This window comes from Pleurodeles waltl, chromosome 4_1 (assembly GCF_031143425.1).
Source record: "Pleurodeles waltl isolate 20211129_DDA chromosome 4_1, aPleWal1.hap1.20221129, whole genome shotgun sequence".
In the NCBI taxonomy this organism is placed as follows: Eukaryota; Metazoa; Chordata; class Amphibia; order Caudata; family Salamandridae; genus Pleurodeles; species Pleurodeles waltl.
In genome coordinates, this window is record NC_090442.1 from 613,343,744 (window position 1) to 613,369,501 (window position 25,758).

Here is a 25,758-nt window from a genome sequence, read left to right on the forward strand (position 1 = left end):
GTTCCATCAGGTTTGTGGCTTCTTTGGAGTCTTCGGAGTGTGTGTTCAGGTGGAGGTTGGACCTGTGGACAATGGCGAGTCCCCCCCCGAGCGCGGTTGGGTGATCTTTTTGGGCGAGCTTGTATCCCTGGGGGATGGCGATGGCGATGTCTAGGCCTGAGACGTCCGCAGTGCGGCTGACGAGGAGGTCACAGATTTCAGTGGCATGTTTATGGAGGAGCGGACATTGAGGAGGATGCACTTCAGGGGTTTGGGTTCAGAGAGTTGTTGCAGGTGGGTTGTGCTGGGTCCCGGGTCTTGGTGGTGGTGCAGGTTTGACGCAGTGGAAGCAGCTGAAGAGACCGTGTGTGTTGTCTGGAGATGCTTGCTTGGAGTTGTTGTTGTGTCCTGGGTTAAGTGTGATGAGTTCTGCTGCTGTGTAGAGGCGGCAGGTGGCAGGACCAGGGGTCCTGGCACTGGTCACGTTCGGGTTGCGGATGGGGCACAGACAGGCTTGCCTTTGGCATGCCTTAGGCGCGTCTGCAGCGCAGCTGCGCAGGGGCCGCCATTAAGTACGGGGGGAGCCCATCAGGATTTGTAATATCCGGTGTGAGGAAACTTTTTGTTTTGAGCTGTCCCACTATTTATATACTCCCGGATTGTTAGGACTGCTATTTCTGTTTGCATGTAGTACCTTTCTAAGATGGCACCCATTTTGTGGTTTACTTCCTGTATGTTTTGTTGTGGGTTGGAATGCCAAGTCATTTACGGTTACATCGTTATGCATAGCGTATATCTATTGATGGGTTCCTAAAGAACGCGGCATTCATGGAATCGTAGGAACTGGGATACCCATCATGAGGACATTTTTGGTCCGGCGCACCCTGTCCTTCCTTATCCCGATATCAGGTAAAGATAAATATAGGTGTTTGTAAGTAGTGAAGTAGCCTCAACAGGTAGTGCCAGTTTGTATTTTAACAAGGGTAGGTAAGTAGTTCTTCTACTCTGTTTCTTTTACTATCACGTATCAGCAACTTTATTAGACTTTATTTGGATATAAAGTACTACTCGTCATAGAAATGAGTACCTTCTTTACCTAGTTGTTGCTTGGGTGGGATACTTTATTTCTGCAATATACATCGTGCAGACAGTTAGGAGTATGAACTCTTTACAGGTATTAATACCGTGTTTAGTTGTTTGTCTGAGACATGGGGGTATTCCCTTTCCCCTAGTTTCTATCAGTAATGGCCGTGGGCTTTGATCATTATGGACTTTAGTGTAATCGGTGTATGTCTGCATGGTGGGGTTAGCACCTATCTTCCTTTTTTGATTATTCAACCTACAGGGCTATATTTTAAGAGCCTTAACAGTGAGTGGTTGGATGTCAGCTGCTCACCGAGCCCCTACGGGAACCTTGGGATCCATTATAAAGAGAGTTTTAGCACACATCAGAGACATTTATATTGGATGAAATCGGAAGAGACCCTCTAGATTGAGGGTGCATAGTTCCCTGGAAACATGTCTACAGGTATTTGTCGTATTAGGCCCCATGAGAGAGGGCTTACGTTTATATATCGAATTGGGGCCCTGGGTTATGTGCGTGTCTTTTTATTGTGGCCTTTCTAGGGAAATAGCCACTGGCATATGTCTATCCAGACAAGGAGGCTGTTCCATGAAAGGTGTATATATTACCTGTAGAAATTTGAACTGAAATATCGGAACAGAAAGTATTAGATATGAGTTTGGCAAATGATCAATTTCTTTGTGGTGACACATAGGTGCTGTTCTGTTTATTTTTATTTTTTTGTTGAAATGATGGTTGTCACTAAGGAGGTTTGATTTGGTGGTTTCCAAACTGGAGAGATACCAAAATGCGCGATGGTGCTATTGTTCTTTGCTACTATATGATCTGTGTCAAAGTATAATTACTGGACTTTATATCATGAGGAGTAATGATTTATTGTGAAGGATTGTTAACACGATCCAGGTTAGCTATTCAACCAGCAAAAATGACCATAGCATGGGCCAATGGGAATTACAATTCTTTGTATGATTAAATCAACAAATATTCTGTGGAAATATAAAGGGAGTGTTTTGTAGTGAGGGGATAGAATGGCTGATTTTGAGCTCCATTAGTGGAATGGGTATGAATGGGAGGTGAGTCTGATTATGACTGTGAAGTGTGTTAGTTTGGTGTAGGGGGGTGTATTAATTTCTCTAACTTTTTATTCAACTCATTTTCTTGTACTATACGTATACATGATTGTAATTTATGTACGATAAGTATGTTAATCCAAAAAAAAATATATAGAAACAATTGAGTTTATATTTGGGCTCTACATATTTTTATCTACAGTATATAAATATTGTTTGGTCATATTATAATAGGGGGGACTTATGGTTTATGGATTGCTTTGAATATATTATCTCAACTATTGCCCAATGCCCTAATGTATTCTCAGTTATGGACATAGTAGAAGAAGAGAGTCAATAAAGGATGCAGGGAAGACATTCATGCTTTCTAATAGTACTGAAAACCTTATATTCCTTGCTGGTCATGAATGGGCAGCAGGTCCGCACAGATAGAAATTTGAAGAGTGTACCAGGCAAGCCGGTACCAGGATCAACTCATTTATTTTTGCATTTATTAAGCCACTTTTGAGAATGTTTCATCAAGATGCATACATATGCTGGTTCCTCTTTAGGTCTGGCGCTAGCCAATACATTTACATTTTACTAAAATGTTATGTTTAATATACTTGCATAAAAGGGCTTTCAGCCTCCTCTCCTCCTTTGGTCTGTTCTTGTGTCATTCTCATTTGGTTTCCGCCCACTAAAGCATGCAGCACAGGGCAATGGATCAGCCACTTCTTGCTAACGTCAATTTGAGTGACTGCATTTAGCCCTTTCACTAAAAAGCACACCCACAGACAAGGTATTTCCCATCAGAGCTTGTATTTTTGTTTTTACTTTATTTTTACTTTAGTGTTGCCTTTATTTGTCGAGCCTGATGTGATCGCATGATGCGTTCTACCAGACAAGGGCACAAGGGACATTCCAAATTTATCAGTTCTTGTCTACTGCTATTGTAGTGGTAAATTCATTTTGAAGTGGCTGACTACTGCTTTTTCACACCATACATGCAGCTCACATGTACTCTGAATTTAAGTTCATGAAGATGCTCTGTCTTTGCAATCATAACATTTTATTTGTCTTTCTTTCATTTGTTCTTTCTTTCTTTCTCTCTTGTCTTTTTCTTTCTTTCATGCTTTCCTCTTTCTTTCTTGCCTTCCTCTTTCTTTCATTCTTCTATTTTTTTTTCTTTCTCATCTTCTTTCTCAAAGCCAAGAGGCTGGCAGCCAATGACATACCAATTGGCCTTTTTAGTGCTTTGTTAACTAAGACCTTTTGATTTTACTAAAAGTAGGTGTGTAACATAGTTTTCTATAGGGTTTTAAGTGGGACTTCTTCCATTAATCTGTAGATCTGTCATTCACATTTTTATGGCACCCACTCCAGCATGCGTCAGGAGCAGTATATCAACACATTTCAACTATTGTCTGAATGCTTCATAGCTTGCTGTCCTTTCACAACGAGCACATCAACACAAAAAGTAGTTGCCTTCAGTGACACGAACTACTATGACAATTTTTGCTTTTTGTAATTGTATTTGTATTTGTATGTCGCTTGTTACCCCTCACAAAGCGTTGAAGCACTTTTTGGCTAGTAGCACACTATGCCAGAACCCAAGGGATTAGTGGTAGATTAGTATAGGAAATATGAGTTGGTAATTTGACAGGTGGACATGTAAGTCTGTTAGTTTGATTGAACAGGATAAAGTAGGGGTAGAGGAGGGAAGATTGCATTAGTTGGGAGTTCATATTAGTTGGATGAGGTGTAGGATACATCAAAATAGGGATAGAGGAGAGAAGAGTCTAGAAAGGGTTATTAGGGAGATCATTGTAGTAACATTTGTAGGGCAGGATCATTGTAAAATAGGCAATGAGATGCAAAGTTGTGAAGAGTGGCATGTTGTTTATTCTGTTTGGGTTTGTTTAGGGTGCAAGGTGTATGGGTTAAGGCTGGTGGTGGAGCATGCAGGTCATGTTTCAAAGTTCTAGAAGGAGCCATGGATGCGAGGCCGGTTATTAGTAGAGGTAAGTACCCACCTACCACAGCAATAATGCCCCTAGATAGTTTAGGCTCAGTCAAGGTCTCAAAACATTAGCCCCTGGCTCAACCCCTGGTAGCTTGGCAATGAGTAGGCAGGCTTAACTTAGGAGACAGATATGTAAAGCATTTAAATACACAAATACAGGAAATAAGTAAGACACAACACACAATAAAAATCCCACAGCAATTTCTAACAATAAAAATAATTGTATCTTTAAAATGACACCAAAACAACACACCTTCAATATAGGGAACCCGATATATAAATTTCTAAAAGAAAAACTAGTGCTTAGAAGCAAATAGCACTCAAAGGCAAAGTTACACTGGACTGGTACACAGTCAAGAGTTCCAGCCATCCACAATATAACACATTTACACTTATTTCCAGAAGTGTTTCTTGATGCAGCAAAGGGTTCTACAACCCCAATTCAAGTTTTCAGAATTGCTAAGTTGCTCCTTGGGATGTTGGGACTACAATTCCAATAATGCACCTGGCCAAAATCTTGCAAGTCCACTGGATGCACTCCACACTGGGGAGTTTTGTGGAAGCTGGTGCAGGAAGCTCTTTTAACCTGTTGCTGTCAGGGAGACCACTGCTGAGTCCTTTTAAAAGCAGGGCAAAGTCCTAGGGGCTGTGTTCCTGTGTGCAACAGGAGCAATACTTCAGTATGCAATACTTTGGGTTGCAGATCAGGGTTCCAGCATGGCAGTCCTTCTTCGTCTTGTTGTTTCAGGCAGTAGATCTGAATTCCAATGCAGATCAGACACTTTTATTCATTCATCCTGGGGAACAGTCAGTGCACATCCTTGTCCAGTGAGCTCCAGGGTGCCACTCAGAACGATGACAGCTTCCTTCCAAGTATTGCATGTTCTTGTTCCATAAAGCACTGCACTTTAACATTCCAAGATGGATGATTTTCCTCCAGAGGAGCAAGACCTGGCTAAACCAACCCACTGGTGTAGCTCATTTCCATTACTCCCCCATCTGGATATCTGCAAATTCCTTTCCTAAGCCAACTATTCATCTGTGGGCTGGGCATGTCTTACCTCAGGATCCACCAGAGAAACTATGAAAGGACAGGGCCTCATAGTTTTGAAACATCTGAGGTTTGTCCACCAATTCATATTCAATAATTTTGTGCCAAATCTTGTGGAGTCAAAGTTCAAATGTAGAGGTAGCTGGTTTTCCCCAAAGAAAAAGAAAGGTGTGCTTGGTAGCGAGGAGGAGATATTCTTTTGCCTGCACTGGAATGAAGTGGATAGAATCCCACTAAGGGCAAATTAAGAGAGCTTGTCTATGTCTTGGACCTGGGAGATTCCATATTATAATAGCATCCCTAAAGTCTCCCGGTCGTGGGCATGACCAGAGGATGTGCATGGGGGAGCCTTTATCTTAGCATCATAGCCAGCAGTTCTCGTGTTAAGTGGGGTTGATGGTGTAAAGCTGTTGTGGAGTAAAGTGCCAATGAAACAGTCTAATAAAGAGGATCTGCCTACCACAAGCATGACAGGCAAAACTGTTAGAGCAGAAGAACACCTCTTACAACTGTTTGGCATCAAATGTAATGTTAGGATCTTTCTCCCAGTGTAATTGAAAGAACAGTTTACCTGCCAATGTCTGTGTGTTTAGTATGCTGTAGATGCTAGAGACCAAATGTTTGAAGGAGGATAGGCGCTGGAGGAATTTCTTAAAGGGTGTAGGTGCTGTCATAGCCTGTACTCTGATGCTACTATGTGAAAGTCAGTCGCGGGTGTGGAGGTAATGAAAGCGTTCAACTTCAGTAATCCAATATTCATGTTTGATCTCTTGGAAGGTTTTCAATTGGCCCTCAGTTTAGTCCCAAAGGCGAAAGCAATCCTTCTCTTTTCAGATCTAGAAGGTCTGTGTTGCACGTCCCAGGGTGATCTCCATTTTATCTATTACTGGTGTGAAGTGGGAGGGAAATGAGGTGTCAAATTATCTTTAAAAAGACAGTCCAATCAGTCTCCGGATGGGTCTATTCAGTCAATGTGCCCAGAGAGGCCAGCATCTGAGTCTGGGCATCAGTAGGACACTACCTAGGGATTCAATCAATCAATCAATCTGGAATTTGTAAAGCACACAACTCACCCGTGAGGGTCTCAAGGCGCTGTTCAATTGGGATCTGTGTGTAATTGCCACCCTCTTGTGAGTTTTACATGTCGTCAAGATAGGCTAGCTAGAGTGTGTCTAATTATGCAAGGAGTATAAATATGTGACTCTTTATCTTCGCTCCACGGCAATTCAGAAGAGGTCTCAGAAGTCCAGTCACTGTTTGCCAAGTCTAGACTGGGTGGGTTGGGACCTGAAAGTTCATGTGGTACTTTCCTCTGGATGCAGATTTGTGGTTCCTACAGGCAAGATTTTGTGTTGGAACAGATTCACACTCCCCGGACATGGAGATGAAAAATTTCAAGCTAATGCCATCCTTTGCTCCTAGCATTCACAGGGGTTGGGATTTCCAGTTCAAACGTGACAAGCAGCTCAGTCACCAGCCTTGAGAAGATTGAGGTGGCTTCTAGAAACTGTGTAGTGATTGCAAGAGAAAACGTTATCTAGCTCCTGACATAGACACTATTATGACCAATTAATTTGCTGGCGTTTTCAAAAGTATCATGATTTTAACTTGATCATCTATGCCCGTGTCAGTGCCCTCCAAAGCATATTGTGCCACCTAACACAAAAAGATAAATAGTGGAATAAAAAAATGAACTGACTCCTATCTCATACACTTAGGGCCTCATTTAAAATAATCTGATGCATCGGCCCAATGTGTCAGATTTCTTGCACTGCCCCATGATCCCCTAACGATGCCGTGGATGCACTGTATTTACAATACAGAGCTCCATGGCGCACGTTTTCAGAGATGCGTCAGAAACTCTGACGCTTCTGTGGCGCTAAACTCTTGCATTTCTGGACTAGTGCAAAAAAAAATGATGCTCCAGCAATGTGTAGGCCCCCAATGGGATAAGCCCTGCGTCAATTTTATGCCTACTCTGATCAGGCAGTAAAATTCTGATGCAGTCAAGTCGCAGATTGACTCAGTGAAATGTAAATTTCGCTGCACCAGTTTTGCATGGCTTTTCCCGTGGGAACACCTACCCTGCATACATTATACCTGGAGCACTTATAGTGTGATGCAAGGGTTTACAAACTGACGCATTGGGCCCAATGCATCAGTTTGTAAATCTGGGGCTGTGAAGAGCACTGTTAGTGCCACTGCTGCGTAAATAAAAATGACGCAGCGGTGGTGCAAAGGCCTTGTAAATTAGGCCCTTAACAACAAAATTATTAAGAATGACCTTGAATTTGGTGGCCCTCAATGAACTATAAATGGGACAGTAGAACATAAAAAGATGTTCTATCACTAATGCAAATGCAGGCATTATATTTGTTTTCCCAGCGACATGTAATAACCAGGGAATGGATTTGCCCACAAAGGAGCTTTGTGTAACATATTCTCCCATATTTCGTATCCATCTTAAGTAATTTATCAGGAGGAACTCTTTGCATGGATGCATTAGGGGAGTGGTTTATTGGCAATGAATCATGACCAGCTGCAAAAGAGGTTTTTGATCTGTATGCACAGCAGCTGGCCTACTTGAAAAAGCACTTGTATAAATATTATCCGTGAAAGCAGAGACATTTCCTTTATTTTCAGTTCATTCAACATTGTCCAGCATTTATTAATAAAAGTATTTTATTACACGATCGGAGCATAGTGTAAACATGTGGAATAAACAGATATATTCATACAAGACTCTCCGAAACTAGCCCTTGGTAAAGGGCATTAAACCTGCCATACCACATTGTGACATCCGAGAAATCACACCTCACAGACCAGACATAGGTGGTCATTACAACCCTGGCGGTCAGAGTTAAAGCAGCAATAAGACTGTCAACAGGCCGGCGGTAAAAAAATTGGAATTACGACCGTGGCGGAAACCGCCAACAAAGACAGCCACTTTAACACTCCGACCGCCACGGCGGTACAAACAAACATCGCGGCGGTCCCCGCTAACAGACAGGCAGAGGACAATGTACCACCCACAGAATCACAACCTACCAATCCGCCACCATTTCCGGGGCCGATTCACCACGAACAAAAACATGGCGGAAACTGGACTTCGAAGGGTAAACGCTCACCCCTACACACCCCACGAGGAACCAGGATGCCATGGAGCAAGAACTTCACATTTTCCCAGCCTTTATCTTCTTGCTCCTCTACCAGGAGCACGAATGCCGGTGGCGAAGACCACGGTGAGTACTGCACCTACGACACAGGGGACGGGGGAGGGAAAAAACAGGGACACACACACGCAACACCCCCACCCTCACCCACTACAACACACACACAAGTACATGTTGATACATTACAGTTACACCCCCAACCCCCCGGAAGAATGCAAAGACAAAAGGAAATGAGTGTATCCATTGTAATCTATTAAAATCCAGTACGCAAAAATATATGTACACTATAAACAAATATATACACCAAGAAGAGAAGTCCAGGTATTGCTCCATTCAAGTCCGTGGAACACTGGGCCCACACTGCATGGTCGAGGCTCACACAGGTACCCAAACATGACGGAGAGAACACTGCAGGGGCATCAGATAGAAATAAAGCAGGCACCTCAGGGGGAAGGGAAAGGGGGAGCACCTCAGCCAGTTGAGTGCAGAATGCCAAATCCACGAGGGTGCCCCATGCCCACTGTTCAATCCTGGGAGTACAAAGCCACAGTCTCTCAAGTCTCTACAGTGGGTGGTTTGCCCACTGTTCAATCCTGGGGAGTGCAAAGTCACAGTCTCTCAAGTCTCTAAAGTGGGTGGGTTGCCCACTGCTTTATCCTGGTGAGTGCAAAGCCACAGTCTCTCAAGTCTCTACAGTGGCTGGTTTGCCCACTGTTCAATCCTGGGGAGTGCAAAGCCACAGTCTCTCAAGTCTCTACAGTGGGTGGTTTGCCCACTGAACAATCCTGGGCAGTGCAAAGCCACAGTCTCTCAAGTCTCTACAATGGGTGGTTTGCCCACTGTTCAATCCTGGGGAGTGCAAAGCCACAGTCTCTCAAGTGGATAACACTCTCCACTGGTTCTGGAGGGGGCTTTGTGCCCAGAGTGCTTCATCCTACCAAGGACTGAGGTAGTGGATGTAACTCTCCACTGGTTCTGGAGGGAGCTTTGTGCCCAGAGTGCTTCATCCTGCCAAGGATAGGGTGAGTGGATGCATGTCTCCACTGGTTCTGGAGGGGGCTTGGTGCCCAGAGTGCTTCATCCTGCGAAGGACTGAGGTAGTGTATGTGATACTCAACTGGTTCTGGAGGGGGCTTTGTGCCCAGAGTGCTTCATCCTGCCAAGGACAGAGGTAGTGGATGCCTTTCTCCACTGGTTCTGGAGGGGGCTTTGTGCCAAATGTGCTTCATCCTGCCAAGGATAGGGTGAGTGGATGCATGTCTCCACTGGTTCTGGAAGGGGCTTGGTGCCCAGAGTAATTTATTCTGCTCGTGGCGGACTCAGTAGAGTCAGTGCTCTTGGTGCTCATAGGCCAGCGGTGCTTGTGGAGGCGGTGTCCTGTTCAGCGATGCTTGTGGCGGCGGTGTCCTTTGCAGCAGTGCTTGTGGCGGCGGTGTCTTTTGCAGCGGTGCTTGTGGCGGCTGTGTCCTTTGCAGCGGTGCTTGTGGCGGCGGTGTACTTGGCAGCGACTCAGCTACTGGCGGTCCTGTCTGGGCCAGTGGGGCTGGTGCTGGCGGTCCTGTCTGGGCCAGCGGGGCTGATGCAGGCGGTCCTGTCTGAGCCTGCGGGGCTGTGGATGGCGGTCACCTTCTGGGCAACGGGGCTGATGGCAGTCGCCTCCTGGACAGCGGGGCTGATGGCGGTCGCCTCCTGGACAGCGGGGCTGATGGTGGTCACCTCCTGGGCAGCGGGGCTGATGGCGGTCACCTCTTGGGCAGCGAGGCTGATGGCGGTCACCTTCTGGGCAGCGGGGCTGATGGCGGTCTTCTCCGCCGTGCTGATGTTCCCATATTTGCCGGATTTCTTGTGCCCCTTCCCCACCTTGGAAGGTGTCGCAGCTGACTCCACACTCCCACCTGTACCTCTGGGAGTGGCTTTGGTGGCTGGTGTCTTCCCCCTCTCCTGCCGGGCACTGGCCAACTTTTGATGCTTGACAGGTGGGGGACTGTCTGTGCTGTGGCTCCTTGCCACACTGCCCTGCTGCCTGGTGCACTCCAGAATCCGGTGACTACTGGCACCACTGATCCCGCCGATGTCGTGGCTGAGGTGCTAGGTTGGGACCTGGAGAGTCGGGCCCTAGGAATCTGACGGGGTGGGGGAGGTGAGGAAAGAGGTCAGGGGTGGACAGGAAAAGATTCTTGGGAACACTAGGACGGGTAGCTGGAGGGGGTTTGGGAGTGGAGGAAGAGGTTGTGGTTGTAGGAGGTGTACGTTTGGTGACTTTGGGTGAAGGTGCACACGCTGGAGGCTGTCCTGAAGTGGATGGCTGTTGGGTGGGTGTGTGCCTGCGTTTGTGTACCTTGGGAGGTGGCGTCACATACACACTGGGAAAGGACACAGGATGTGTGAATGGTAGTGGGGGTGGTGACTGCACGTGAGCGTGGTGTGGTGGTGTGAGTGCTGGTGATAGAAGTAGTGGCTGTAGATGTAGTGCATGCAGGTGTGAGTGGAGACGAGACTGGGAAGGAGGAGGGAGACGAGGAGGAGTGGGGCACAGTGGAGTCAGTGGATGTTGCTATGTCTGCATGTGTGTGATGTTTGCGTGAGTGCCTGTGGGATGTGTGGTGCTTATGTTTGCCTGAGCTTCCTTTGCGTGTTGGGGTGTGTGTATGCTGGTCTGATGGTGTGCTTGGGGTAGGCTGCGGTACAGGGGTGTGGGTCTGGGTGGAGGATGTTGGAGGGGGGACGCTAGAGACAGGGACAATGGCTGCCATCAGTGCTGAGGCCAGAGTCTGAAAAGCTTGCTGAAGGGCTGCCTGACCAGAATGCATGCCCTCCAGGAATGCATTGGTTTGTTGCAACTGCCTCTCTACACCCTGGATGGCATTCAAAATGGTAGACTGCCTAACAGTGAGGGACCTGAGGAGGTCAATGGCCTCCTCACTGAGGGCAGCAGGGGTGACTGGGGCAGGACCTGAGGTGCCTGGGTCAAAGGAGATGCCCACCCTCCTGGGTGAGCGGGCACGGGGCAAAGGCTGAGGGGCTGCTGGGAGGGCGGTGCTGGGGGGGGGATAACGGCTATACCTGTAGATGGGGGGGGGCACAGATGGGCCCGTCACCACAAGGGAGCTCCCATCAGAGGACGAGTCCGTATCACTGATGTCAGCTCTTGTCCCCGCCGTGGAGCTCCCCTCGCCCTCCGTCCCACTGGTGAAATCAGACTCTGTAGTGTCGCCCTCCAGGGCCATGTGGGATGCAGCTCCCTCCTGGTCCAGTGCCACTGCTCCTCCGCCTGATGATGCTAATGCACACAAGAATGGAGAGACCACACCAAGGGGGGGGAACAGAAGAAAGACATGTTGAGTGCACGCATTACCGCTACCGTTGGCGGACACGACAGACACAGAAGCCGCCTGCACTACGCCGCGCACTTGGGGTCCACTGTGCAATCCCTGGGACATGGCCTACAAGGCTATGGCTGACATCTGCACACATGGATGTCACAGAAGCCTGACTAGGTGTGGATGGCCATGTACCCAGGTGGGGTAGGGTGCCACAGGGCCTGCCTGAAAAAGGGGACCTAACTAGCACACTAGCCCTGGCCCAGAGGAACCCACAGCCCACCTCCCCCACCCAGACACCTCAACTGCGCGCTGAATCAGCAGAATGAGAGTGTACTCACCCCCTTGTTGCTTCTGTGATGCCCTCAAGCACCCATCCAACTCCGTGTACGCCACCGCCAGGATCCCCTGAACATCAGGGGGGTCATGGTGCGACGAGCACCCCTCCCAAGTTGGGAGGCCATCCCCAGCTGGGCCTCCGCCGTCTTCTTGCTCCAGCAGCGAATGTCCTCCCATCTCTTACAGCAGTGGGTGCTCCGTCTGTGGTAGACCCCCAGGGTCCGGACGTCCTTGGCGATGGCACGCCAAATATCCTTCTTCTGGTCGGCGCTGACCTACAGGAATTGTACAGGGGAAAAAGAGAAGTTATTACCAACTGCACCATCATAGTCATTGGCCCGCATCCCTACCCTTGCCATGTGGCACATGCACTCACTGTTGTTTCATGCACGCCTCATTCATCCCCCCCCATCTTTCATCCACCCCACCCCACACAGGCATAGCCCATACAGCATGCTCCCAGTGTACTTACCTGTTTCTCTGGAGGACCGTAGAGTAGCGTGTACTGGGGGAGGTCCCCATCCACGAGTTTCTCCAATTCCTCTGATGTAAAGGCAGGGGCCCTTTCCCCAGACGCTTCCAGGCTGAGGTCACAGCAGCACTTGCAGTGTAGGTCCTCTCCTGTCGAAGATCAGATATCGAGTGATTGAACAGATAGAAAATGGCGGTCACGTCCGCGGTGGTGCGTACCGTCACCGCCAGCGTACATCGTCATTGGCTCCTGGGACCCATAGGGTCCAATGTTATCCAATGCAGAATTGCGCCACGGTCTTCGACCGCCTACCGCGACGGTGTACAACGCCAGCGCAGTTACCTCTTATCCCATTGTCCCTCTTTACAGGTCAGGCAGCCGCCCTTTCAGGGGCCCACATGGCCCTATTTTTAACTGCGTCACACATACCTAGGCCTTGCCTCAACACTCATACATGCTAATTTCGGATTATGAATCGTGTTCTGTGTAAGCTGTGTGTACGTACCTCTGAGTTGGTTGACTCTGTGCTGGCTGTTGTCCTTCATAGGCACCGTCCGCTGGGACATGTGAGGAGATGGCGGCATCCTCCGATGTACAGACCGCTGGTGGACCTGTCGACATTGGAGGAAAGACATGTAATCATCACCTACAGGCTTGATCGTGCCACAATCCTGGAACTGTGTGCCCAGTTGGAGCCAGACCTGATGTCAGCTATCCGCCATCCCACAGGAATCCCCCCTAAAGTGCAGGTGCTGTCAATACTCCATTTTCTTGCAAGTGGGTCTTTTCAAACAACAGTGGCCATAGCATCAGGGATGTCCCAGCCTATATTTTCAAACGTGTTGTCCAGAGTGTTGTCTGCCCTGCTGAAACACATGCAGAGCTACATCTTTCCCCTCAGGTGGAGGATTTGCCTGCAGTGAAAGGTGACTTCTATGCCCTGGGACATATCCCCAACATCATAGGTGCCATTGATGGGACACATGTGGCCTTGGTCCACCCGCAGGAGTGAACAGGTGTACAGAAACCAGAAGAGTTATCATTCGATAAACGTGCAGATGGTGTGTTTGGCAGACCAGTACATCTCCCATGTCAATGCCAAATTCCCTAGCTCAGTGCATGACGCTTACATCCTGCGAAATAGCAGCATCCCTTATGTGATGGGGCAACTCCAGGGGCACCGTGTGTGGCTATTAGGTGAGCACCTGGAACCAAATCATTGGGAATAGTTGTCTGGGTCTGGGGATATCCCTACAGGTTAGTGTGTGTCTAACAGTTGTCCCTCGCCTTTTTCAGGTGACTCTGGTTACCCCAACCTGTCGTGGCTACTGACCCCAGTGAGGAATCCCAGGACAAGGGCAGAGGAACGGTACAATGAGGCCCATGGGTGAACTAGGAGGATTATAGAGCAGACCTTCGGCCTCCTGAAGGCCAGGTTCAGGGGCCTCCATATGACAGGTGGTTCCCTATTCTACTCACCAACGAAGGTATGCCAGATCATCGTGGCCTGCTGTATGCTTCACAACTTAGCTTTGCGACGACAGGTGCCTTTTCTGCAGGAGGATGGTCCAGATGTAGGTGTTGTGGCAGCTGTGGAGCCTGTGGACAGTGAAGATGAGGAAGCAGAAGAAGAGAACATCAACAACAGGAACTCGGTTATCCTGCAATACTTCCAGTGAGACACAGGTAAGAAGACAAACCTGCCTACTACATGTAATTTAACACTACTACCTCTCTACTGTCTGTCCTTTTCACCCAGTGTATGGTCACTGAGTTTTCACTTTCCCTTACGATTTCACAGATGTGGGTCCCACTGTGTGACATCTGCTTTGTTTCCTCATGGACTAGAGCTGTGTGACATAGGTATGTTGACATTACAATTGAAAGAGCATTTTGTCACTGTAATTGCTAATACACTATTTCGAAATCACAGACAGAGTCCAGATTGTTTTGTGCTTTAAGGGTGTTTATTTTAGTGCTTAATATTGGAGAATGCTGTAGAATGGTGAGGGTTGATGGTGGAGGAATGTCCATGGCAGAGTCCAGTCTATTTGTTTCACAGGTGCATTGTCCAAAGGGGCATAGGAAGTGGAGCTGGGGCAGTTTGAGGATGAAAAGGGTGACAAGGTGGGAGAGAAGGATGACAATCAGGGCGGTCTCATTTCTTGGCTGGGGTCTTGGCATCGTTCTCTGTCTTTGTCCTGGATCTCAGGGACCGTTTGCGGGGTGTTTCTCCCTCTGCAGGGGGTGGGGTGCTGGTGTGATGGTCCTGTGGCGGTGCCTTCTGTCCACTAGCGCCGGCAGAGGTGGTGGGCAGTTCATCGTCCAGGTTGGTGTCAGGGGCCCCTTGTTGTGCCACAGTGTCCCTCCTGGTGTTGAGGACTTCCTTCAGCACCCCTATGATGGTGCCCAGGGTGGAATTGATGGATCTGAGTTCCTTCCTGAAGCCCAAATACTGTTCCTCCTGCAGCCGCTGGGTCTCCTGAAACTTGGCCAGTACCGCTGTCATCGTCTCCTGGGAATGATGGTAGGCTCCCAGGATGTTGGAGAGGGCCTCATGGAGAGTGGGTTCCCTGGGCCTGTCCTCCCCCTGTCGCACAGCAGCCCTCCCAGTTCCCCTGTGTTCCTGGGCCTCTGTTCCCTGAACGGTGTGCCCACTACCACTGCCCCCAGGTCCCTGTTGTTGTTGGGGTGGTGGGTTAGCCTGGGTTCCCTGGACACACTGCTGCTTGACGTGTCCTGGGAACAGAGGTATGGGCCCCCTGGGTGGGTGCTGTGCTGGTGGTTCCAGAGGGGGGAAGCTCTGTGGTGGCCTGTGACTGTGTGAGGGGAACCGTCTGTCCCAAGGTCCCAGATGGGCCAGGCTGGTCATCTAGATCCAGTTGGACAGAGCTGCTGTCATCACTGTGGGCCTCTTCTGTTGGTGGTGTGGACATGTGCGGACCCTCCTGTGCAGTGACTTTGGGTAGGGGTCCTGCAGGGGTGTAAAAGCATGATTATTGCATCTGTGTGTACCATGGTGTGCAATGGGTGGGTGACCGTGTACCCCAGTGCTTGCATTCCTGTGTGGGACCTTGTGTGATGATGGTTTAGGGGGGTGTATGGGTATGTGCCGTGGCCATACATTGGTGATGGGTGTCCATGCTTTGGTGTTGCATGCAGGGCTTGGTGTTGGGATGGGTGGTTTGTGATATTGGGACATGTGTGTGGAGTTGGAGTGATGGGGGTGAGGGCGAGAGTGGGGGTATGTGATAGCATGCAGGTAGGGTGGGGGATAAGGTAGTTAAGGTATGACTTACCAGAGTCCATTCCTCCAGCTACTCCTTCGAGGCCCTCAGGATGCAGAATCGCCAAGACTTGCTCCTCTCATGTTGTTAGTTGTGGGGAGGAGGTGGGGGTCTGCCGCCAGTCCTCTGTACCGCAAGGTGGTGTCTGGATACTACGGAATGCACCTTACCCCGTAGGTCGCTCCACCTCTTCCTGATGTCTTCCCTATTGCTTGGGTGCTGTCCCACTACATTGACCCTGTCCACTATTCTGTGCCATAGCTCCATCTTCCTAGCAATGGAGGTGTGCTGCACCTGTGATCCGAATAGCTGTTGCTCTACCCGGATGATTTCCTCCACCATGACCCTGAGCTCCTCCTCAGAGAACCTGGGGTGTCTTTGCCGTGCCATGGGGTGGTGTGGGTGATGTGTGGGGAAAGTGTGTTGTGATATGTGGGCTGATATTCAGTGGTGTGTTGTGTGGGGTACGTGGATGTTATGTGGGTGATGGTGTTGTGTGCCTCTGGATGCTTGTTTGTAGATTGTAGTCTCTCTCTCTCTCTGGCCTTCTATCTGGATTTTTGTCATAGGGGTTTGTGGGTGATGTGGGTGTGTGTTTTATATTGTATTGGGTGTGTGGGAGTGGTGTGTGTATGTGTATCAGGTGTGTGTATTTGGAATTGTCCAATGTGGCTGTGTTTTGTAGATGTGTGTGTATTTTGAGTGCGGCAGTGTGTACCGCCAATGGAATACCGCGGTTGAAAGACCACGCATGGATTCGTGGGTTGTGATAGTGTGGGCGTATTCCTGTTGGCGTGACGGTGGAGGTTTTGTTATCACCAGTTTATCACTGACCTTTGGTGTGGCGGACTTGTGTGGGTGTCTGGATTTTGGCGGGTTCTGAGCTGTGGGTCATAATGACTGTGGCGGAATTCTGTGGCCGCACCGGTGTGTTGGTGGTCTTCTGCACGGCGGTACGCGGCTTTTACTGCCAATGTTGTAATGACCCCCATACTGTTTTAGGTCTAGTTCAGTCAGGCTTGCTCTCGCCTGCCTGAGGACCAGAGGTTGTCATTTCTGTTCCTTTTATTGGGGATAGCATAAAAAAATCTCATCTCTTCCACAAAGCGTTACACTCTCATTAGGCTTGTTAAAAATAAATTCCAGGTGGACTCTATGTCAAGAGACGCACTCTGTAGTAATGTGAGTGTACTAAATGCAGTGTCAATCAATTAGTCAATCTTAGTTGAATTCACTCGGGTCCATGGGCTTCTTTATCAAATTGTCATTAAAAGATTTACCACGGGTTTCAAATATCCCTCCTACATTGAGAATACTGAGGTCTGGCTGTAGACTGTAGTGTTCAGCTCACAAAAATATCTGTACTCAAGACACATTCCATAAAGCTGAGTTAGATGGTTTGCCTACTTTCATAGATCCTGTTCACTGAAGAATCTTTAAATAGGGCGCATTGACTTGAACAGAACATGTCTGGTCACCAGAAGTCGATCAAATGTTAGAGAAACGCGTGAAACGTGCTTCTTGGTGCCTTAATTGGAATGCTTTGGCCTACAACTAATGCATTAAAAGAGAATGCTGCCCTGTTAACCCTTTTAAGTAGTACATCTTTGCCATTACAGAAATCTAGATTGTTATGATGATGACACCTATGGGAAAATGTACTGCTTTATTAAATGTATATCAAGCATTGTTTTAACATACAAAAATGTAACCATTTTGACACAATAGCGTTGTTCCATTGGAAAGCAGAATATGTTTTTTCATTATCCTTTGTAACACCCTTAGGGCAACCATCTATCAGTACCTCACATTTATTTCTTGTTCTTCTAAGGCTATGTGACACTGATTTGCATTGTAAATTGAGAAAGACTAAAGAGAAAAACTGAGCCAGAGACGGTGGCAGGAGACGAGACAACTGCCCTAGACGAACAGCTGTGCGTGTTTAGATAATCCTGTTCTTTTGTTTTAGAGGGACACTGTAAAGCGGAAACTGAATACATTATTTGATTGCAAGGACTATCATCTGATAACATTCAGTCAATTGATTATACAATTAATTAATCAGCTCCCATCCCTCTCGGGATGCTGGATTTTTTGAATTATCAAACCTCTCTTCAAGAAAGTTTCCCCCGAAGAAATGATCCAGTTGATTTGCCCTTGCATGGTCTCCTCCAAACTCGCTGTGTCCTAAAAATCCCTTCATGCATTCACAAGCAGTATGAATAAAAAGCCTAAAATAGCTTCATGAATATCTGCATATTTAAGTCGTGATCAGCTACTGTAGCAGAGGTGTTGAGCGTAGTGGAGAGAGATTGGAGCTGAGATGTCGCAGGGTGGAATTAGGGCATCATTTCACCACTTCACATCCCTTGTCATGTACACTGTTTTACAGTCCACATTCTGAGTGGAAATCTCAGGTGTATCACACAGGAGCCAGTCACTGCCGAAAATATCTAGGGCGAGATAGACCGTAATAGTTGCATAAAACAATGCACGATTTTTCAAGTCAGCATTAATTTGCTCAAATACACATTTACTAACGATATGAAAAGGTGGCTTCCTACCATCAATAATCACTGCACAGTCAGATACAAAGGTGTTACAGTGGCTTACAGAAACTTGAGGGGGTGACCCTGCTAAGTAGAAGAAGACTGCCCCACCCAACACACTTAGGAGTTCTCAGGCCAGGGTACTGAGCTGAGGGGGGCCCTGGAGATCACGGGACCCCGCACTGTGGGGGCTTTTGTTACACCACTGAGGTGTAGTAATCGCCTAAATGTACTCCTTGAACCCAACTGATTGAGGCACCTTTAACAATCTGAACACTATAAATCCCTACTCTTTATTTCCTAACGATACTCTACTACCCATGTTCCTAATGTAACATGAGAAGTGCATTAATTAAATGTCAGATCCACTGGCTTTGTCATGATCTCACAATAATAATCAAACGTAGACTACAAGCCATTAAACCCTAATCAAGGTTAACATTTAAAACCTTTTAAATTGTACCACCTTTCATTGACATGAATATGCAATGTTTTAAACTCTCAAAATGCACATATCTACATTTTTGGAAATGGCCTTTCTGCAGGATCATCCCCAGACTTTTTGCCTTCCTCCTTCTCTTTTTTCTGACCTCATTTTGGCTGGCTTTAGGACTCTGTGCACTTTACCACTGCTAATCAGTGCTAAAGTGCTTATGCTCTCCCCTTAAAACATGGGGATGTTGGCTCATACCCAATTGGACTATTTAATTTACTTATAAGTCCCTGGTAGAGTGCACTATATGTGCCCAGGGCCTGTAAATTAAAAGCTACTGGTGGGTCTGCAGCACTGGTTGTGCCACCCACATAAGTAGCCCCTTAACCATGTCTCAGGCCTGCCATTGCAAGGCCTGTGTGTGCAGTTTCACTGCCAACTTGAGCCTAAAATGCCCCTTTTTCTACACATTAGACACCCCTAAGGTGTGCCCTACGTAACCCATAGGGCAGGGTGCTTTGTAGGAAAAAGGCAGGACATGTACCTGTGTAGGTTACATGTCCTGGTAGTGTAAAACTCCTAAATTCGTTTTTACACTGCTGTGAGGCCTTCTCCCTTCATAGGCTAACATTGGGGCTGCCTTCATACATTGTTTTTAGCTGCTGATCTGAAAGGAGTAGGAAGGTCATATTTAGTATGGCCAGAATGGTGATACAAAATCCTACTGACTGGTGAAGTTGGATTTTATATTACTATTTTAGAAATACTACTTTTAGAAAGTGAGCGTTTCTCTACAATTAAATCCTTCCGTGCCTTCCAATCCACGTCTGGCTAGGTTTAGTTGACAGCTCCCTTGTGCATTCACTCAGACACACCCCAAACACAGGATAATCAGCCTCACCTGCATACATCTGCATTGTGAATGGGTCTTCCTGGGCTGGGAGGGTGGAGGGCTTTACACTTTCATGTCAAAGGACAGTAGCCTGACCTCACACAAAGGACTGCCACACCCCCTACTGGGACACTGGCAGACAGGATGGAATTGAAAGGGGACCTTGTGCACTTCTAAGCCACTCTTTGAAGTCTCCCCCACTTCAAAGGCATATTTGGGTATTTAAGCAGGGTCTCTGACCCTACCAACTTCTTGGGGTAGACCCTCTACCTCACAGACACTTCTGGACAAGAAACCTGCTGGTGAAGAATCCCTGATCCAGACCTGCCAAGAGGAACTGCCTGGTTGCCCAAAGGACTCACTGGGACTGCTCTTCTGACAAGGAGTGTTGCCTTGCTGTTGCCCTGCTGCCTTGCTGCTGTCTGGCTGTGCTGATAAGTGTTCTCCAAGGGCTTGGATAGAGTTTGCCTCCTGTTCCCTGAAGTCTCAGGACCAAAAAGACTTCAGTCCTGCAACCATACTCCTTGTGCGACAAAAATTCGATGCACAGCGTGCTTAAAACGATGCACAGCCTGCCCCATGGTGAGAAATTCACTGCACGCCGAATCGGAACGACGCAGCCCAACTTCGCAAGAAGATCAACGCAGCACCTGCATAACGACCGGAACTTCAACACACGGCCCACTGAATCGAAGCAGAGCTGACCCGGGACGACGCAGCCCGACTTTGGGAGAGGGATCAACGCAGCACTTGCTGTGCAGGAGAAAATTCCACACAATTCCCACTGGATAGACGCAGCACCTATGACTTCGCTCAGCAAGCCCAGGATTCCAAGCACAGATCCCGGGGCGCCAGAAAACCCTGCAACCCAAAGAGGAACCAAGTCTGCATGCCGGAAATCGACTCAAAGCCTTCCCCTGCATGGAAAATAACAACGCAGGTCCGTGTGCGAAGAGACGAAACCGACACACACCTCCCCGTTTTACACGCATCGCCTCCTGTGCGGACCCTTGCGGAGATTTTGAACAAGAACCACGTACTTTGTGCTTGCAAGAGACCTTTATTGTTTTCAAGAGACATTTACTTGTTTTGCAAAGACTTAAGACACTTTATATCACTTTTACAGTGATATCTCAACATCTACCTATTGCATTTTAATCATTTTGACCTGCATCTTATCAGATACATATTATATATTGTTCTAAACAGTGTGTGGTGTATTTTGTGGTGCTATATTGTGTTATTGTATGATTTATTGCACAAATACTTTACACATTGCCTTCTAAGTTAAGCCTGACTGCTCAGTGCCAAGCTACCAGAGGGTGGGCACAGGATAATTTGGATTGTGTGTGACTTACCCTGACTAGAGTGAGTGTCTTTGCTTGGACAGGGGATAACCTGACTTCCAACCAAAGACCCATTTCTAACAAACATTTTTTTTTTAATTTCAGCATTACAGAGCCAATCTTCTTTCCACATTTAAACCATGTTTGCCATGCAACCCCAAGACCTACAAACAAAGGTTCATTGATCGCACAACCTATGGATTTAAGTCTCAACTTCAGGAGTGTTTCAAATGCCAGTCAGGCTCTGTCAGTAACCCAAACAGTGGGCTTCCCTGCTGGGGCCAGGAAGGTGCTCAGCAAAGTTGAGTCGCCTGTGCACTAGCCCTTCCTGGAGGTATACGTTTCCTTCTACGCTACAGCATGACAAAAAAAAAAAAAAGTAATGAAGCCTAAAGTTTAACTAGCATTTAATGCAAAATAGCAAGCCTCATAGCAAAAGGTAAAATACATTTCTCACTTCAGCTGACCAGGACTTCAAACATTTACTGTATGGTTGGAATAAGTCCTTGCTGTGCTCTTTAAGCACTGCCCTTTTTTTGAAGAAAGTCGTCGGCTGTTAGCCACATTACACTTTATTTGTTTACGTTGTTGAATTTGTTGAACTTGATGTGGAGAAGGTGGGTTGAAATACTTTTCAGCAGCACTATTGCAATTTTTAAAATAAGTCCTAAGTCCCAGCAGGCTCGCACTTACCTATGTGTGCTTTCCAGCAGTGGAGTGCGGTCGTCCATCTGAGTGGGGCTGCCGGCATTGCTAACCACTTGGCTATCGAGTTGCCGCCACTTGCTCATTTTCCGATCAAGGCTCACAGCTTAAAATGAGCCCCAATGTACTAATTTGCCGCCCATAACAGTGGGTTTGAGATTTCCCTGGACCCTGTATCCAGGGGTGTAGGAGACACTAAATTTCTGGGGGGGACAGGGAGAGGCTTGGGACTTTTGATTGACCCTATAGAAAGTACCCGTTGTCTAAGAGCAGCAGGCTTCGATAGTAGCTCTGAAGTGCAACAGCAAGAAAGGAGGGCATGTCATCACAGTCTGTAAGTATGCTTTATTGTTAATTACATTCTGGAAAGCAGTTAGAAAATATACGAAAAAAAACATGATCTTTGCTTCTTTAAGCACCAAGCAACAAGGTTGGGAGACAAAACAAGGAAGAATAAACAACATTTTCTTAGTGACATTCATAAAACACAAAATGCAACTGGATTAATCAGAAACCATTCTTTTTGCTGCAGGCAGTTATAATAAAATACTGAACTTATGTTTAAAAATAAAATATTTTCTCATGCCATTCAGTGAGGATGACAAATTATTTATCTATTGTCTGTATATCAAATGATTCCATCATCTCTTTATGTATGTTGCATATGGCATTATCCAGTCTGTTCTGTGACATAATTGACCTTAACAAAGTTTTCCATCAGTGGAGTCCAATGAAGTTTCTCTCAGCCTCAAAGAAGATAGTGGAATAGCTAATATGACCTGTTGTAGGACCTCAACCTATGTTTAAAAAGCTCTCTCTCTTAGAAGCATTTTTTCAAAGTATGACTGCGGTGAGGGTAGAAAATGATAAATTTCTTCGTAGCAAGCAATGGTGTCTAGTGTGTGTCTCTGTGCCTATTTTTGAGGTTTCAATCCATGCCGTCATTCTCTACAATAAGCCCTCAGTCTTTTAAGAGACAAAGCTGTAATCACTCATTGAATTTTAAAGAGTATGATTAATGTATCATGCTTTACAGAAGTCACCATCCCTCTATTACCTCAGCTAAACCTTGACTGCCCACAGTTGCTACTCTTTAAGAGTAAGCTGTATAAAGACTTAGGTCGGCACAGTTTTGCGGCAAAAATATTATCGCCGGCTAACGCCATTTTGGTGCGCCGTGCGGGCGTCATATTTATACTTTGGCGCACGGCGGCGCAAACAACAGGTGCCAGTCATTATTTTTGACGCACACCGCAGCGTCAAGTTGTAAAGGAAAACGACGTAAAACGGCGGAAATGACAGTGGGTCGATTTACGACACCGCAAACCGGCTATGCGCCGTTTTTTTTTTACACAATAGTGTAAAAAAAAACAGCGAACACAGCCATTTCACCAGAGGAGAGCTAAAATGGATCCCAGATGCCACTACAGACCCCAGGAAGATGACAGCAGACCAGGAACTAGCCAGGAGGACTCACACAAGATCCAGGACACATTTAAGAAGAAAAGAAAGTGTCGCTGTAGTGCAGAGGAGCAGGAAATTCTAGTTAAAGAGGTGACGGAACACCAGCACCAACTGTTTGTCACATCAAAGTTGCCAATCAGTAGGAGAGAGGCCATATGGCAACAAATTGTCGACAAGATTAACAGTGTGGGTGAAGTACGCAGAACAGTCATCGAGTGCAAGAAATGCTGGCATGACTGCAAGCGCAGAACCAAGAAAAAGATGGCCAGGAACAGGAAGGCAGCACTGCAGACTGGAGGTGGGAGTCCAGCACACCAGGAGGCCCTGGACCACATGGAGGAGATGGTCGCAGCTGTCATCCCTGAGGAGATCGTCACAGGGATTCAAGGACAAGCCAGCGCAGACTACCACGAGACAACGCACATGCAGGGTAAGTCGCATGGGGAATTAAAATGCAATAATGTCATCTACAACCGGGGGGGGGGGGTACCGACCACTAAATGCATGGAAGTAATCTAATACATGAAGTGGCATGGGTAAAGGGGCACGGCAGGGGGTCATGGCCCGTTCTGAGAAGACCTGGGGCACACCATTAGACAACACCAACAACAGTCCCATGGGGGCATGCTGTCATGCCAACGATGGAGCAAAGGGAAAGCCACGACAGGAGGGAAGGCCACTATGTCAAACTGACATCCTGGCACACGTCAGCCAACATACCCCCTACATTAACTAGGGCCCTATTAGCACTCCTCTAGCCATACCGACAACTGCAATGTAACTGCGACAACAGTTGCCACTACCACCTCTGCTCTGTGTGCAGCTCGAGTAGCCAATGCCAGTAACCTCCCCATGGATCATACACACCTAAATTAGGGGGTGAGGATGACAACTGCAACAATCCCCATAAACAAGACAAAGGCCCCAGTACTCTCAAATGTCAATGCCCATAGTTGTCGCAAACATCAGCCAATGTAAACAACAATAGGAGCTACACAGCACTAAGGACACACCCATGCTGCATATGTTAGGGTCCTTCCTGTGCCTGGGTAGCAAGGCAACATCCCAAATGTCATACTGCTCAGACAACAGCATTGAGGAGGGTACACATGTAACTGGTCACTGAAATACACCTGCACAGTCAGAGGAGGAAATAGGACACTGATACGACTATCAGGGCAATCCAATGTAACACACATTCCCCAACATCAGCAGGACACATTCACAATGTCAACATCCATATCGGATCATAACATTGCCATGCATAGGATATGCCACATGTCAATGACATTTAAGTGGATGTGAAAGATCAGAGATTGGGGCAGGTCCAGATTGTTAATTGTGCTGACAGGGACATCAGTACACCCACAGCCAATGAAAGGTCTCACCATGAGAATGGATGTACACGGAGGGTCGAGTAGGAAAAGAACGTGGCAATTCTCTATTTGGCATAAATCAACACCTAGAGGCGATGAGGCTGACAAGTCTGATAACTCAATAACATACATGTGACACACAGGTGGGCCATAGGCCTGGAAGAATGCCCATCTGAAGGACTGGAGAAATTAACTCAAAACAAGATCACAAAGTGAATTCATCAAAAGGCAGGCACATCACATCAAAATTGCCACAACACAGACACACTAATTGTACCCTGTTTCATTGCAGAGGAAGATGGATCTCCTGCTGATATGCCTGTCCCAGATTTCCCTGATGACATGGATGACGAGCCGATAAACATTCCCCAGGAGACCATCCAAAAGGTCCTTGAAACCCTCCAGAACCCACCTTCTGTCACAAGGAGGAGCACAGAACAAGCAGCCATCGCAGAGGAACCACCCACCACCCCAATTGTAAGACCTGCCAGCTCCAATACAGCTGAGGACTCAGACGACACTGGCACCATCTTTGAGAGAACTGTAGTTGGAGTACAGTGGGAGCTGGCCAAGGAGGTGCGGGTGGGGATGCAAAATATGGCAGCCAGCCTTGAGGGGATGCGTTCGTGCATGATGTCATCTGCAGATCAGGCAGCAGCTATGCAAGCCCTAACATCTATCTTGCAGGAACTGCAGAAAACCCAGAAAGAAATCAGCACAGCTGTAAAACAGTTGACCCAACACCTACAACAGCAATCCTGTCAACGCGTGCACGAATGCAACATGAACCCCTCAGAGCCGACCTGGCTGCCTACCATCGTGATGTGGCTGCTATTCTCAAGAACCAGCAGATCCTCCTTGCTGCAGTACTGCCCTTAAGATCTTCACAGGTAGCAGCGACCGGGATGTCTGAGTCCACGTCTTCTAACACTGAGGTGTGTGTTGCCCCTTCACAACCAACAACAATAAGGACAAAGGAGGCAACACACACATCAGAAGAAGAAGACATGGAACAGATCACATTCACAAGGAAAATGACCCGGAAGCACTAGTCCCTGCCACATGGCCAACTATTACCAAGGCCCTGCGCTTTGTAACTTGCCAGTCTTGAAACAACTGTACTCAAGCACTGTTCTGCAAACCATTGTATATCTTGCAACCCAGCCCAGTGATTGTCTCTCTCCTACTCATTGGCTGAGTCCGTCCCTCTGCA